Source organism: Mustela lutreola, chromosome 13, assembly GCF_030435805.1.
Source record: "Mustela lutreola isolate mMusLut2 chromosome 13, mMusLut2.pri, whole genome shotgun sequence".
Classification (NCBI taxonomy): Eukaryota; Metazoa; Chordata; class Mammalia; order Carnivora; family Mustelidae; genus Mustela; species Mustela lutreola.
The window spans coordinates 64403080-64417819 of NC_081302.1; the positions used below are offsets into that span (position 1 = coordinate 64403080).

General features: G+C 45.1%; 1 protein-coding gene and 1 pseudogene across 20 annotated transcripts in view; one reads left to right on the forward strand and one right to left on the reverse strand.

Annotated features, from left to right (window-relative positions):
* Positions 1-14740, forward strand: part of LOC131814146 (mitochondrial ornithine transporter 1-like) — a 395300-nt pseudogene that overhangs the window by 301339 nt on the left and 79221 nt on the right.
* LOC131814148 (small ribosomal subunit protein mS31-like) overlaps positions 1-14740 on the reverse strand; it is a 62712-nt gene that overhangs the window by 28269 nt on the left and 19703 nt on the right. For 10 of the 20 annotated variants that reach the window (XR_009347153.1, XR_009347152.1, XR_009347151.1 and 7 more), the window contains 3 exons: positions 14378-14502; positions 3693-4070; positions 644-813 (listed from right to left, as the gene is read on the reverse strand). The gene's annotated coding sequence lies outside the window, so the exon portion shown is untranslated. Of the gene's footprint in view, positions 1-643; positions 814-1045; positions 2952-3692; positions 4071-6444; positions 6623-9172; positions 9309-9341; positions 10306-13229; positions 13436-14142; positions 14281-14377; positions 14612-14740 lie in introns of those variants that run through there. The other 10 variants (XR_009347150.1, XR_009347138.1, XR_009347146.1 and 7 more) reach the window with 8 other exon arrangements.

Here is a 14740-nt window from a genome sequence, read left to right on the forward strand (position 1 = left end):
ACACAGAACCAGCAGGCCCTCAGCAACATGGCAACCCGCCCCCCACCCCATGGGAATGAGAACAGTGGCCACTGAAACACAGGTCATGTTTTTTCCAACCCTCTCAGTCTGTAGTATTTCATTATGCTAATGCCCCACAGCCCTGATCCTTCCTTTACCATGAAAGCCAAAGTTGTGTTATTAAACACGACAGTTAAGCCTGGGAGCGTGCCTAACCCCAGAATAAGCCAAAAACACTGAAGTGATGTGTTTGAGAATTAACAAGTAATCATTCATGCAAACCAAACACTGACATGATTGTGTCAAGCAGGTACACAGCACAAGCTAGAAAGAATGACACTTTTCAGTCCTCTGGAAACACACTCAAGATTTGTTACCAAGTTTTATGCTTATTGCAAAAAGCTTTACAGGTGATTTCCCACAGGAAAGTAATTTCTATATTCTCCCCTAAAATGTTACTCCAGTAAAGAAGTCTGAGATGCACAGCTTCACCCTAGTGGCAAGGACATGAGTTCACCCAGAGGAAGGTGCCAAGGTCCTTTCCAAACCTCCAGAAACCTCCGTGCCTAGCAGACCTCCATAGCCTCTGCAATAAGCAGGCCAGTGTGGGGCCCGGCCCGGCCCAGCCCAGCCAAATGCTTACCTAGCTCATCCTTCGCTCTTCCTGATGCAAAAAACGACCTGCTCAGCTCGGAGCCGCTAAAGAAGAGGAAATAGCCGGGCACCTCTCAGAGTAAGGTGCTGGAGAGGCCGTGGTAGAAGCCCAAGGGGCAGTCCTTCCTGACGACGCTCTTCCCCACGGACCAGACTGTGCTGCAGGGAGACAGGGAGCTGTGCTTAGGGCTGGGGAAATGGGGGGCTGGGGATGAAGCTGGCACTTCCACCCCTGTGGCAGGCTTGGCTCAACCCTGGGCAGGCAGGGAATGGCTGATTCTAGAAACTCAGGGGCCCAAATTCTGAAAAAGAGGCTTCTGCAGGTAGGAAATCTCAGAGAAGCACAGATCCTATTACTTTAGGACAACTGCTCTCACCTGAACTATCCAACAGCTAGGAAATATCATTAAAGTGTGTATTGATAGAGACCTGTGATCGGTCACAAGAGCTCTGCTGGCACCCGGGACTGGGCAGGAAGAGTGAGCTGCTCACAGGACGATTGGCTCCCTGACTCTCACCTGTTAAGCCAGCAGCCTGCGTCACCTAACCACCAGGACGCCACACCCCCGTGAGGCAACCCCCTCCCCAGCTTCGGAGATCCCCTCCCAAGCTTTCCCCAAACCGTGAGCAAAAGCCTTACAGACCGAGCACATGCGACTGTCCGGGGTTCCGTTAAACAGTCACAAAAACGGACATCAGACAGGGAGAGAAAATCAAGGGCTGCCTCCAATCTCAGCCCCAACCTTCTGGCCCCCGGTGACCTGGCATCGGGGCCATGGGCAGAGGGAGCGCGGGCCCAAGCCTGTCTGCTTCCAGAAGAGTTGGTGGGGAGCGATGCTTTCTTCCAGGAGGGAGACCCTGCTTGTGTTCCAGACTTGCTTCTCATTTCAGAGAATCGGGTATGAGGCCATTACCCAGCGACATGCAACTCTGCTGGCGCTCAGCTTCTAGCAAATGGAAACTGTCCAACATGGTTCACACCTACTCAGCGGACTGTCAAGACCAATGCTTCAGGTGGCTTCTGCAGTCTTTCAGCCAGCAGGCAGATCCAGGCTTCATTTCCCTCGGGCACCCTTCATCAATTTGCTGACCAGCAGCCAGAACAGCCAGGTTTGTGGGAACAAAGATGGCATCGATCGGTGTGGAAGCCCTTCAGCCTAAGAATCGGCAGCCTGAGTATGAGCACGCTGTTCTAGTGCAACAGCAAGGTGAAAGCACACCTGCAGTGGACTCTGAGTTCTCTCCGCTACCTGGGCGCCCAGTGAGGTGCGCGGGGCCCCAGGCTGCACCTGCAGGAGAGGCGTTAGACCCCGAACTGAAACCACAGCGGGCACAGGATGGGATTTGGTAAGAATCGGCTGCTTATCACCCATTCAACAAACCTGTACCTGAACCCTCCTGCTGTTAGGACCCCATGTGGACAAAGGTCAAAAGAGAACTGAACTCAGGGAGGCATTCAAGCCAAAGACATGCAAATATTTATGGTATCATTGCTGAAACTCATCGTAGGCTCTTCCAAGCAGGGCTTTCCTTTCATTGCCTCTACTGACCAGGTCTTGCTTTATACCTGAATCCTAACACAGTCCAGTTCCCCGACTCTGGTCTTACGGCAAGAGTACTGGACAGGGACTCGGTCCTGTGCTCAGTTATGAGCTCAAGTAATAGGGTCCTAAGCCAGTATCTGCAAATGGGAGTCCCCACCTTTAAACAGAACAGTAGGGGCTCTGCTGCTCTCACAGATCATGAGGAGGGATGAACAAAACAGGACAGGTGTGGGTGCTCCAGCTCCATCAACTCTAAGGTGGCCATTCCCTGCCAGGTAATAAGCAAACACTGTTCGTTCTGTGCGATGAAGACGCAGCTCCCTCCTGCCTCACCAGGATTGGAGAGGAGGGTACGGGGTGAGACCACATGAAACAGAATGGCTTCTTGGCTGTAGGACTTCCTCCAGGACCTCATGTGGCTGCTTCCTACCTCCATCTTCTCCATAAGGCATCCACCTCTGGGAATGTCGCAGGGGACCTAAACTTCCCATCTTGTCCCAGAGAAGGATTCCCTCTCTAGCAGGAAGAGTGACAGTTGCTACAGTGTTCTTTCTGTCAGTCTCTAGCATGAGATCCCACACTCTCCTGGTTTCTCTTCTGCTAATTTCTTTACTTCCTCCTCCTCTTCATGACCCCTTCTGTGTGGAAGGTCCTGGAATCCATGTGCAGCCCTTTTCAGATGCTATCTCCCTGGGTCATTCCACCCAGTCCCAAGTTATTAAAAAACACGTTCCATCCATGAAGACAAAACTCCTGCGAACAAAAGGGCACGTCTTTGAGATCACTAGGCGTCTCCAGAGAACAATTCTGCACAGAAGGGGCCTACAGTCGGGTGGGACCAGAGTTGCAAATGGGTTTCCAGTTCCTACCGAAACAGCCCATACGGCTATCTGCCCAACCATGAACCTGATACAATTTTCAATGACTTAAAATAAATCAACGTTCAAAAAAGGGAGGGCTACACATGCCAGTGGTTCCTGAATCCTCTATGGTCTCTGTGTAAATAAATATGCAAGGGAGGACGCGGCACAAGCTGAAGTCCGATGTTTGGGCAGACTTGGCCAAAGAGTCAGTCCATCCGCATCTTCACAGATGCTTCCAGCTCCTCCTAAAATTCCAAGTTGCTCTCCAGCCTGTCTGGCTCAGGCAGCTTCTTCCAGTCCTCTGCACTCTGATGAAGGGGAACCCAAAGCTCGGCTCACAAGTTGCACCTGTGGCTCCCGTCTAGCCCTGGTGCCCACAAGAGAAGCAGTACTACCAGGGCATCTGAAAAGCAACTTCCTGAAGAACAGCAGCACGTAAGGGCACCTCCTTATTTATGGTGCATTACTGACCAGCCTTCTACAAGTTTTACATGACAACTTCACAATCAGAAACAATGTGGTTATTTTAAAAAAGGAAATACTCTTCCCATAAGGTATCATACAAATTTTGACTGGGCAACAACGTTTTCTTTATAAACAAAGGAAGAAAGTGTTAGTACCCACAACTCACCTCAGCCTGGCCTGCTTCTCCAATCCAACCACCTTCCACACCACCTGTTGGCAGAAGCCGTAGCACATGAAGAGGACCGAGTTCTCAGCGATGTTGGCGATCAGCGCTGGGCTGGTCCCCTTGTAGAAGCTGCGGAAGCCCAACTGGGAGTAGGTCTTCAGGCAGCAGTCGGTGAGGCCCCGGTACAGGTCAGGGAACGTCTGCATCTTCACTTTCAAGGTGTCAAAAGAGGTGCCCCGTCAGGCACCTGGATAGCTCAGGTCCTGATCCCACGGTTGGGTCGAGCCCCTCATTGGGCTCCTGCTCAGTGGGGAGACAGCTTCTCCCTCTCCCTCGGTCTGCTGATCCCCCTGCTTATGCTCAGTAAATAGATAAAATCTAAAGAAAAAATAAAGTAAAAGAAAAAAATTTGAAGAAACTAATTACTAGTAATGACATTGAATCAGTAATCAAAAAACAAAACAAAAACCTCCCAACAAACGAAATTGGACTAGATGGATTCACAAGTGAATTCTATCAAACACAAAGGAGAGTTAATCCCTATCTTTCAAACACCATTCCAAAAAAAATAGTAAACTTCCAAATTCATTCTAGGAGGCCAGCACTACCCTGACCTCAAAAGTGAAGACAGTAGAAAAAAAAGTACAAGCTAACTTGTCTGATGAACACAGCTGCAAAAATTCCCCTCAATAAAATAACAGCGAATGGCATTCAACAATACAGGAAAAAAAAAATCCTTCAGCAAGATCAAGCAGGTTTTATTCCAAGGATGCAAGGGTGGTTTCAATATTCTGAAATTGATCCGTGGATTGCACCAATTAGCAAGAGGACAAAAGCCATATGATCATTTCAAATACAGAGAAGCATCTGACAAAGTACACCATGAAATGGATGGATTTCAGCAGAGTAGGTTTAGAGGGAACACAACTCAGCATAATAAACCCACAGCTAACATCATACTCAATGGGGAAAAGCTGACAGTTCTCCCTCTATGATTAGAGACAAGACAGAGATGTCCATATTCACCACTTATTTAACATGGTACTAGAAGTCCTAGCCACAGCAATTACACGAGAAATACAAGGCATTCATGCTGCTGCCCCTCAGAACAATTTGTTACTTAAACTGTAACTCCTGGAGGATTTTACTAGTTACCAAGCACATTTACATATGGCCTTAAGAAATACATATACTGACAACAGGTCTTTGGGGAGAAGGATGATATACGACCATGAAGCTGGGCAGCTGGGATGCCCGGCTCGCTCAGGGCTGAATGCCGCCTGCTTCAGGGAAGCCTAGTATCTGGGAACGCCCAGTCAGCTCAGGGTGGCACGAAAACGCCTGCTTCCCTTATCCGTTGTCGCTCCTTTCTCTTCCCAGAAGAGCCCCTTGTTAGTTAGAGGAGTCCTATGAATGTGCTTGGTTAACTATAAACTTTCTCCTCCTTCTTTCTTGTCTGCAAGACAAGATTAACGTTTGACCTTCATCAATCCTGTTGGCTATTGTTTTCTATCCAATAAAAGTGAGACTGTGGAGTTGCTCGGGGCAGCAGTCCTTTTCGACTGTTGTCCCCTGCTCCCAGTCTTTTGCAGTGACTTGTTTGTGCCTAATTCTTCTCTCATCCTGGCCAACTGGAAGCAGCACATTCAAATTGGTGAGGAAGAAGTTATGCTGTCACTATCTGCACAGGACATGATAGTACATACAGAAAACCTTAGGGGCACCGGGTGGCTCAGCTGGTTAAGCATCCAACTCTTGATATCAAGCTCGGGTCTTATGCTCATGGTCATGAATTCAAGCACCTCATTGTGCACCACAGTGAACATGAAGTCTACTTTAAATAAAACTTCACAAAAAAGAACTTCACAGAAAGAAGACTTCACAAACAACAACAACAACAACAACAAAAACTATTAGAGCTGATAAATGAAGAGGGCGCCTGGGTGCCTCAGTCATTAAGCATCTGCCTTCGGCTCAGGTCATGACCCCAGGGTCCTGGGATCCAGACCCATATCAGGCTCTCTGCTCGGCAGGGAAGCCTGCTTCTTCCCCTCCCATTCCCCTGCTGTGTTCCCTCTCTTGCTGCATGTCTCTCTCTGTCAAATAAATAAATACTGATAAATGAAGTAATTTGTAGGATACAAAATATACAAAATCTACTGCATTCTTTTACACTAATAACAAAGTAGCAGAAAAAGAAATTAAGAAGACAATCCCACTTATAATTGCAACAAAAAGAATAAAAGACTTAGGAATAAACTTAACCGAGGAGGTAAAAGACCTGTTTTCTGCAAGTTATACAGCAATGAGAAAGAGATTGAAGACAGCACAAATGGAACATTGTACCATGATTATGAATTAGAAGGACAAACATTGTTAAAATGTCCATGTTACCCAAAGCAAATCAATGGATTCAGTGCAATCCCTACCAAAATACCAGCAGCATTTTTCAAAGAATAGACAAATAATTCTAAAATTTGTATGGAAGCACAAATGTTCTTGAGTAGCCAAAGCAATCTCGAGAAAGAACAACAAACATACAGGTATTGCAATTCCAGATTTCTAGATATACTACAAAGCCTTTGGCGCACAGGCACGCGTGCGTGTGTGTATGTGTCCTCAGGCTGGATCCCTTTTTGAGGCACTGAGACACAGTTGTGCTGAAGACAAATACTGCTCTGCAAATAACTTCCTTGAAGATGAAGACTCTCACTGGATATGTATATATAGATGTATATAATATTTTTTAGTTTGGGAGAGTTGAGCGGGCCGGAAAAAACAAAAATTACTCTTCAGAAAAATAAAATACTTCTGTTTTGAATACTTATCAACAATGTCTCATGTACAGTCAGAAATTGCTAGACTTGGCATGCCTGGTTGGCTGTCAGAAGAGCATGCAACGCTGGATTCCAGGGTTGTGAGTTCGAGCCCTACATTGGGAAAAAAGATTGCTTAAAAGTAAAATCTTGAGAGGAAGGAAGGAATTACTAGACTTTCACAAAGAAATAGGAAAATATCACCATGGGGAAAGAATTCGGTTGACAGAAACTGACCAGAAGATGGCTCAGGTATTAGACTGAAAATGCAGAGACACGTCAGTAGTTATCATGAGGAAGTTTAAAGGCTTGATAGAAAACCTGGACTTAGTGGTTGAAAAGATAAGACAATTTCTTAAAAATGACCTGAAGGAGGGGTGCCTGGGTGACTCAGTTAAGCATCTGCCTTCAGCTCAGGTCATGACCTCAGGGTCCTGGGATCCAAGCCCACATCCGACTCCCTGCTCAGCAGAGAGCCTGCTTCTCCCTCTCTCTCTCCGCCCCTCTTGCCTCTCCCCCCACTGTTTGCACTCACACATGTGCTCATTCACTTTTTCAAGTAAATAACTTAAAATCCTTTTGAAAATAGGACCTGAAGGAAATTTTAGAATGAAAAATCCAAAGAATTCTCATACCAAAAAGGAGTTGTAACAAATAAAAGATATAGTCACATAAAAAACAGGATTAAGAAAACAGAAGAAGCACACTCTAAAATAGTTGAGGATATTGAAAATTTTATTTTTAGAAGAAAAGAAGTAACTAGCAAATTAGATGAAGCTAAAGCATACAAGTCAAACCAAGGTAAGGAACTGCCCCATGATGAATCACAAAAACACAAAGTCGTGGGAAGTGGGGAAGAAGCCATAAGCAATACAGTTGATGGACGCAGAGACAGAGCATCCTACAGAAGAAACAGGAGAGAAGAGAGACATTGCAGAGGACGAACTGGTCAAAGCAAAGATGGGAAAAATATCCCTCTCAGTTGAAAGAATAAAGCAAATATTCTACAAACCTCCAGAGAAGATGAAGGAGCAAGACTTGCATTGGCAGCAGACTTTTCATCAGCAACACTGAATATTAGTAAGCAATGGAGTTAATGTCTTCAACATTCTAAGGGAAAGTGATTTTGAATTTAAATTCTATATCCAGTTAAATGAGCATTTAGGCCTTACGGGTGGTGAAGAACCTTTTCAGATATGTAAAGCCTCATCAAATTTACCAGCCAGAGATCATTTATGAAAGAATTACTGAAAGATACACTCCCACAAAATGAAAAAAGGAAGGAGGAAGATACAAATTCAAGAAAAAGTAGATAAAACTAGTAAACTCAAACATGGAACTGGGGAGGAAACTGGTGATGGCTTGAGCTATTTGTTAAAGAGGTAAAGGTTGCTGGGCAGAGGAGCTGAAGAACTCAGAGACTCAGGAGGAAGGATCTTCAGAGTGGAAGGAAAAACAAACCCTCGAGAGGAAGACGGCTCAGAGTTAGAAGAGGAGGGAGGAAGGAGGCTTGAAGGCACGGAAGAAGGGAGAAGAGGTGGCTTTGGAATAATGTGAGGAAAGGATTCCATCTTCCAATGCCATACTGTGGTAAATATGAAGCATGGAGTTGAGGAAATGACCAAAGATGCCTTGGAGGTTATTGTAACTAAAGAAGTAGAAGATTCTGAGCCAGAGGAGGAAGAAAGTTCAGGGTCGGAAATGGAAGTAGGTTTATCGGGGAACGAAGGAGAGGACTCTGAAGTAGAACATGTAAAGCCTTGCCTTCCAGACTGAGAAAAGAGAGGCCTCCAATGGACTTAAAGAAATTGCAAAAATTATGTGGCTTGGGACTCAGATGAAAATTGGTGAAACCCTGGATGGAACAAAAACTCCAGAATAAAGAGGAAACAGATATGCTCATAAATCAAGGAATTGGGACAGTCTGTCTAACCTTGTGTTTGGCCTCTCCCTCAAAGTCACTAGAGATAAGTTCTGGTAAGCAGAATAGGCATTTATGTACAAATTTGAGTACTCCCATCAGGAATCACCTGACTCCCATCAGGAATCACCATAGTTTGAAGGAAAACAGACACAAAATTCTGCAAACAAAGGTGCCAACACCTAAAGAAACAGATAATATGAGAGAAGAAAATTTTAGAAGAAGTGGATTAATAACTTCAAAGAGATAAAAGAGGAGATTAGAAATATTAAAAATTATCATCCAGATGTCTTCGAAATAACTCCATAGATGCTCTGAATAGCAGAAGAGACATACTTGAAGAGACAAGGAATGATCCATAAGATCAATATGAAGAATATTCTAAGGTTACAATGCAAAGGGCCAAAGAGATAATAAAGAAAGATCCAGAGATAGAGGAGAGATCCAGAAGCTCCAACATCCATTTGACAGGAATTCCAGAAAAAGATAATAAAGGTAATGAAGCAGAGGAAATAATTAAGAATGGAATAAAACTTCCCAGAGCTAAAGAAAGATTCAAGTCTTTTTTCCTAAGGTTTTATTTATTTATGAGAGAGAGAGAGAGTGCATGAGAGGGGGGAGGGTCAGAGGGATAAACAGACCCCCTCTGAGCAGGGAGCTGGATGTGGGACTGGATCCCAGGACTCCAGGATCATGACTTGAGAGCCAAAGGCAGTTGCTTAAACAACTGAGCCACCCAGGTGCCAAGAAAAATTCAAGTCTTGAGACTGTCAGTGCTTATCAAATACTTAGTAAGATTGATGAATAGAGACTCCTAGATATCTGGGAATTCCAGGGATAAAAAAAATCATAAAGTCTTCCAGAAAGAGGAGCGTGAACCTACAAAGGAACAAGAATCAGACTGACAGCAGACTTACTGGACACTCTGGATGCTAGAAGGAAATGGGGCAGTAACATAAAATTTCTGCAGGGGAAAACATTTAAACCTCGAATCCTACATCCAGCCAAAATGGCATTTTATTTTGAAGGTAAAAAAAAGACATTTTTTGATATGAAAGAATTCACAGTTTGTTTCTTGCATACCCTCTTTGAAAGAATCACTGGAGGATATACTTTAGCAATCTAGGGTGACTATAAACACATACACACAATGTAGATTATCTTTCTCCCACATCAAAAAAAGAAAACAGGAAAATAAAATGCCACATTTCTACTCAGGAAGATGAATAGCTAACAGTGCTCTTGGGGAATATAGGAAAAGAAGGTTACGGATACTAACTAGACGTTGGTAAAGTTAAAGAGTGTGTTAAAATGAATTTAATCGTTGTAGCTTATGTATAAGTATAGATTCTAAACTACTGGGGATCACTTCTTGGCCTTTTGCTAAAGATCGAGTGTAAACTACTGCGGAGAGGGAGGGGATGCGTCAATAGGACAATAGGCAGGAAGAGATGGGGTGAAAGTAACAGAAAAACACAGGAAAAAATGTGGGAAGAAACGTTAAAACGAGAAAGGCAAAAGTTGAGCTCTTATCAAGAGAAAGGTAACTTTATCATTAATATTGATGTGAATCTTGAATCTTTAAATTAAACCTTTTCCTTCCAAAAAAAATAAAAAAATAAACACTACAAAGCAGTAGTAATCAAAACAGTACAGTAGTGCCACAGAAAGAGACACATACATCAAAAAAACAGAACAGAGGCCCAGAAATAAACTCACACTGAGCACCTGGGTGTCTCAGTTTGTGGGGTGATTGCCTTCAACTCAGATTATGGTCCCGGGGTCCTGGGATCGAGTCCCATATCAGGCTTCCTCGGTTCTGTGGGGAAGCTGCTTTGCCCTCTCCCTGCCACTGCCCCCTGCTTGTCGTCTCTCTCTGTCAAGTAAGTAAGATTTTTCTTTTTTCTTTTAAGATTTTATCCATTCATTTGACAGACAGGGATCACAAGTAGGCAGAGAAGCAGGCAGAGAGAGAGGAGGAAACAGACTCGCCACTGAGCAGAGAGCCGGATGCTGGGCTGATCCCAGGACCCCAGGACCATGACCCAAGCAGAAAGCAGAGGCTTTAACTCACTGAGCCACCCAGGTGCCCCAAATAAATAAAATCTTAAAAAAAAAAAGTTTCAGGGGCGCCTGGCTGGCTCAGTAGGTTAATCCTCTGCCTTTGGCTCAGGTCATGATGCCAGGGACCTGGGATCAAGCCCTGCATCAGGCTCTCTGCTCAGTGGGGAGCCTGCTTCCCTCTCTCTCTACGTGCCTATCTGCCTACTTGTGATCTCTGTCAAATAAATAAGTAAAAGCTTTAAAAAATAAATAAATAAAAAAGCTTCAGGAATAAACCCACACTTACAGGGTCAATAACTCCACAAAGAAGAAGAAGCCATATGCAATGGTGGAAAAGACAGTCTCCTCTCTAAATGGTATTGGGAAAACTGAACAGCTACATCCAAAAGAATGAAACTTTTTTTCACCATACACAAAAATAAACTCAAAATGGATTAAAGTCCTAATGTGAGACCTGAAACCATAAAACTGCATATAACTGAACATAAAACAAACATAAAACTAAAGAAAACATAGGCAGTAAGACTTCTGACAATGGCCTAGCAACGTTTTTCTAGATAGGTCTCTTGAAGTGAGGGAAAAAAAAAAGCAAACTATTGGGACTACACTAAAATAAAACTCTTCTGCAGAGTGAATGAAACCATGAACAAAACAAGAAGACAACCTACTGAATGGGAGGGGATATTTCCAAATGATGCATCAGGAGATGATATTTGCAGATGATGCATCTGATCAGGGGTTAATATTCAAAATATATAAAGAACTTCTGTAAGTCAACATCAAAAAAATAGCAACAATAACAACAAATATCTAAACTTTCTGATTTTAAAATGGGCAGATGACCTGAATAGACATTTTTCCAAAGAAGACATCCAAAGGGACAGGAGAATCATGAATTTTGGCACGAGAGGATAAACATCAATGATCTGGGTCACAGGGAGAAGCTAGGCTACTTAAGGCATACAGCAAGAAAGTTAAAGCAGGCGACGGGTTATAGTTGTCAAAAAACTACTGTATTTTTTTTTTTTTAAAGAAAGAAAAAAAAAAAAAACATACTGTATTTTAAAGGGAGACCAAGGTTCCTCATGAAGGAATTTAACTTTTGAGCTCCACACTGTCTCATTTCAACATTATACAGTGACCTATCTTCTTCAAATCCTCCACCATCCTAGCTGCTTGGAGTTTCTCAAATTTCTCCTACACTAGCAGACAGGCAGTGCCAGCTTCCCAGCATTTTCCAGCAGATGAACTGGACCAAAAACCTGCCGGATGGGGGAGGTCTATTTCAAAGAAAAGGAGGGACATGGAAAAGAACATGTGTATACTACACCGAGATCACCTCAGTCCACGATGGCCCAATGTCCCAACCAGACAGCTGGCAGCAGAGGCTTGAGATTAACCTCCACCCCCAGGAGGGCTCTTGCCCATTATGGAGTTTTAGGAGACCAGTGCTCTAACCCCTGAGCTACGGAGCCACCATTATGGAGTTTTAAAACAAAGACAACAACAGCACCAGTCAAGGAACCAAGGAACCAACGTCCTAGCCCTGTCTGGACACCATCCAGCTGCACAATCATGGGCAAACGCACTCGGCCTCTCAGGGTGTCCTTTACACTATACAGTGAGCATCAGATCCAAAGGTCTCTGCAGGCCCTCCTAGCTCCACACTGGGGGACTGCCACCCATCCAAAGTGGGGCTATGGCTTCCCGTTTGCATGCCAAGCGCATCCCAGTAGAAGTTCTCAGGTCACTAACACAAGCCTCCCCTGCCAGCAAGAGCCCCTCACCTCTCACCCCTCACCGGCCAGGTCCACCTGGCACGGACCCCTGCCAAGGAGCCTGTTGTCCCCCAAAGTCAGATGCTGCAGGGCCATGCTACATCAGTGACGGGTGACCCCCTGAGACCAGGGCAGGAAGAAATCCCAACTACTTATCAGGAGAATTAAAGGCCATATGTAGACGGGCCCCAAACATGGTAATATTTTTAAAAAAACATGCCCCAATGCCTTACACACCAGACTCCCAACAATACAACTGCTATCTGTATCTTTAACCTTTACTGTAAAGCACGTAAGTCGCACCCAAATACCTGTCCACACAGAAATGCCTTTCTAGGAAAAAGAAAATTTGATCACAACAGATTCTACGTCTTTGGCAGACTGACTGAAAGACACGTAATTCCAAAAGCTGAGAATCTCTCCTGTGGTTAAATACCACCCTATGGTAGAGACAAAAACTGAGCTCAGAGCATTTGCAGGATCGTTAAGAGGGTGCCAGAGGCAGGCAAATGGGTCCACTGTTGCCATGGTCAGGGTCATCCCAATGTGGCCTGGGGGCTGGCATGGGGGTGGGAGTGGTGCATGGGGCCATTGGTTGGGCCATGGGTTACCAGCTGCAGCTTGTATGGAACTGACCCAAGGCCTTCAGCAGGCAAGAAGCCAATGGACACCTAGGCCACTCTTAGTTTCCCCTCCTCCTGGGCCAGGACACTCCTGTGGTCTCTAAACTGGGAGCTGGTGCCTGTATTTCTTATCAGTCTGTAATGCACTGTCTATAGCCTTTCTCAATAGGCCTACCTCCATTGACCTTTGGTTCAGGAGAAAATACTTCGTTCTCTAAACTGTAACTTCTTTTTCACAGTTAAGGGAATGATGGGATGATGAGGGTGGCCCTTGGCTGCACCTGATCTGTTGACCCGGGAGGTCCCACTGGATAAGAGGACAACAGGCAACTCACCCCTCTGGCCTCTTCACTCCCAGGAACTGAGGCCCTTATAAGAGTCAGTGTAAGGGGCACCTGGGTGGGTAGGTTAAAGCCTCTGCCTTCTGCTCCGGTCATGATCCGAGGGTGCTGGGATCGAGCCCCGCATCGGGCTCTGAGCTCAGTGGGAAGCCTGCTTCCCTTCCTCTCTCTCTGCCTGCCTCTCTCCCTACCTGTGATCTCTGTCAAATAAATAAATAAATAAAATATTAAAAAAAAAAAAAAAAGAGTCAGTGTAAGAACCTGGCGATTCACAGACCTGTACCCCTGGGGCTGATAATGCATTATATGTTAATTAAAAACAATTTTTCTTCTTAAAAAAGGGAATCAGTGTAAGGGGCAAGGGTAAACCAGGGTTTTCATCTGGGAAATAGGAGCATCCCAGCACTCCTCTGGCGCTAAAATAACACAGGAACCTAGAGAACCAAGTTACCACGCACAGGCTTCCAATTACTGGTCTCAGGCTGAGTAAAGGTAATATATCTAAAGACTGGCCTGTGTGTTGCAAGCGCTGCCCAGGAGTATTTACCTGTGGCTTTTGAGGCCACAGCCAGCCCTGGGGCTCAGCCCCTGCCCATCCCACCCCTCCCTGGCAAATCCTAGGGCCTGTCTTTTCTTTTTAGGGCTTTAGAAACCATCAAAAATCAGTCTCAGTTACCAAAGACATTTCTAAAGAGTGTCCTCCTTTCTTGCCTTGGCAGCAATAAGGACAGTAAGTAGGACTTCCCTGGACAGACGGCATAGTAGGATTCTGGACTACAAGGGCTCTGAAGACTGCCAGGCTTAGAGTGAAATCCCACGTCACCTGCACATGCCAGCTGTGTGACAATGGACAAAGGACTTCAACTCTGAGCTGTGAGGCTTTCCAGCTGTGAACTGAGGACATTTCCACCCTGCACCCACACTCAGAGTTTTATTGTAAGGGAACTGCTCTGCCTTCTGCCGTTCTTAAAAGACGATATTACTCTTCAATTAGATGGATTCCCTCCATTACATGGATTCCCTCCAAGGAGAAAGCATGTTCCTTCTGGGAGTGACGAAAGCAATATTTTCACCACGCCTTCACTGGATCCCACTTGTAGCAGGTACTCCAAGACTAGAGGATGGGTTTCCCCTGGAATTACCTGCAGCCCCCGCTGTGAGGTCAATGGCAGCTTGGATGGCAGGACTGGACTTCATGTTGGCACACTCCTCTGCTGGTCTCTGTGGAAGGCAACTCTCCGGAGCTTATGACGGGTGTCTCATATCCCTGAAAGGAGACCAGAGCTCACCATCAGTGAAGCCTCTGCAGCCTTTCTCTAGAACTGCTGCCTGGTTACTGGGATGTGAACCTGTGGGAGCTGGGAGATCAGTTCTCCCTTTTTGCAAAAAAAAAGATAGAAAAAAAAAAGAGGTAAGAAAAGAAAGAAAAAGGCAGTCAAGGTATCAGTGCAGCTTAGCAATTGGTCTGCCTTCTACTCGCCCACCATCTCCCCATGAAAAACTCG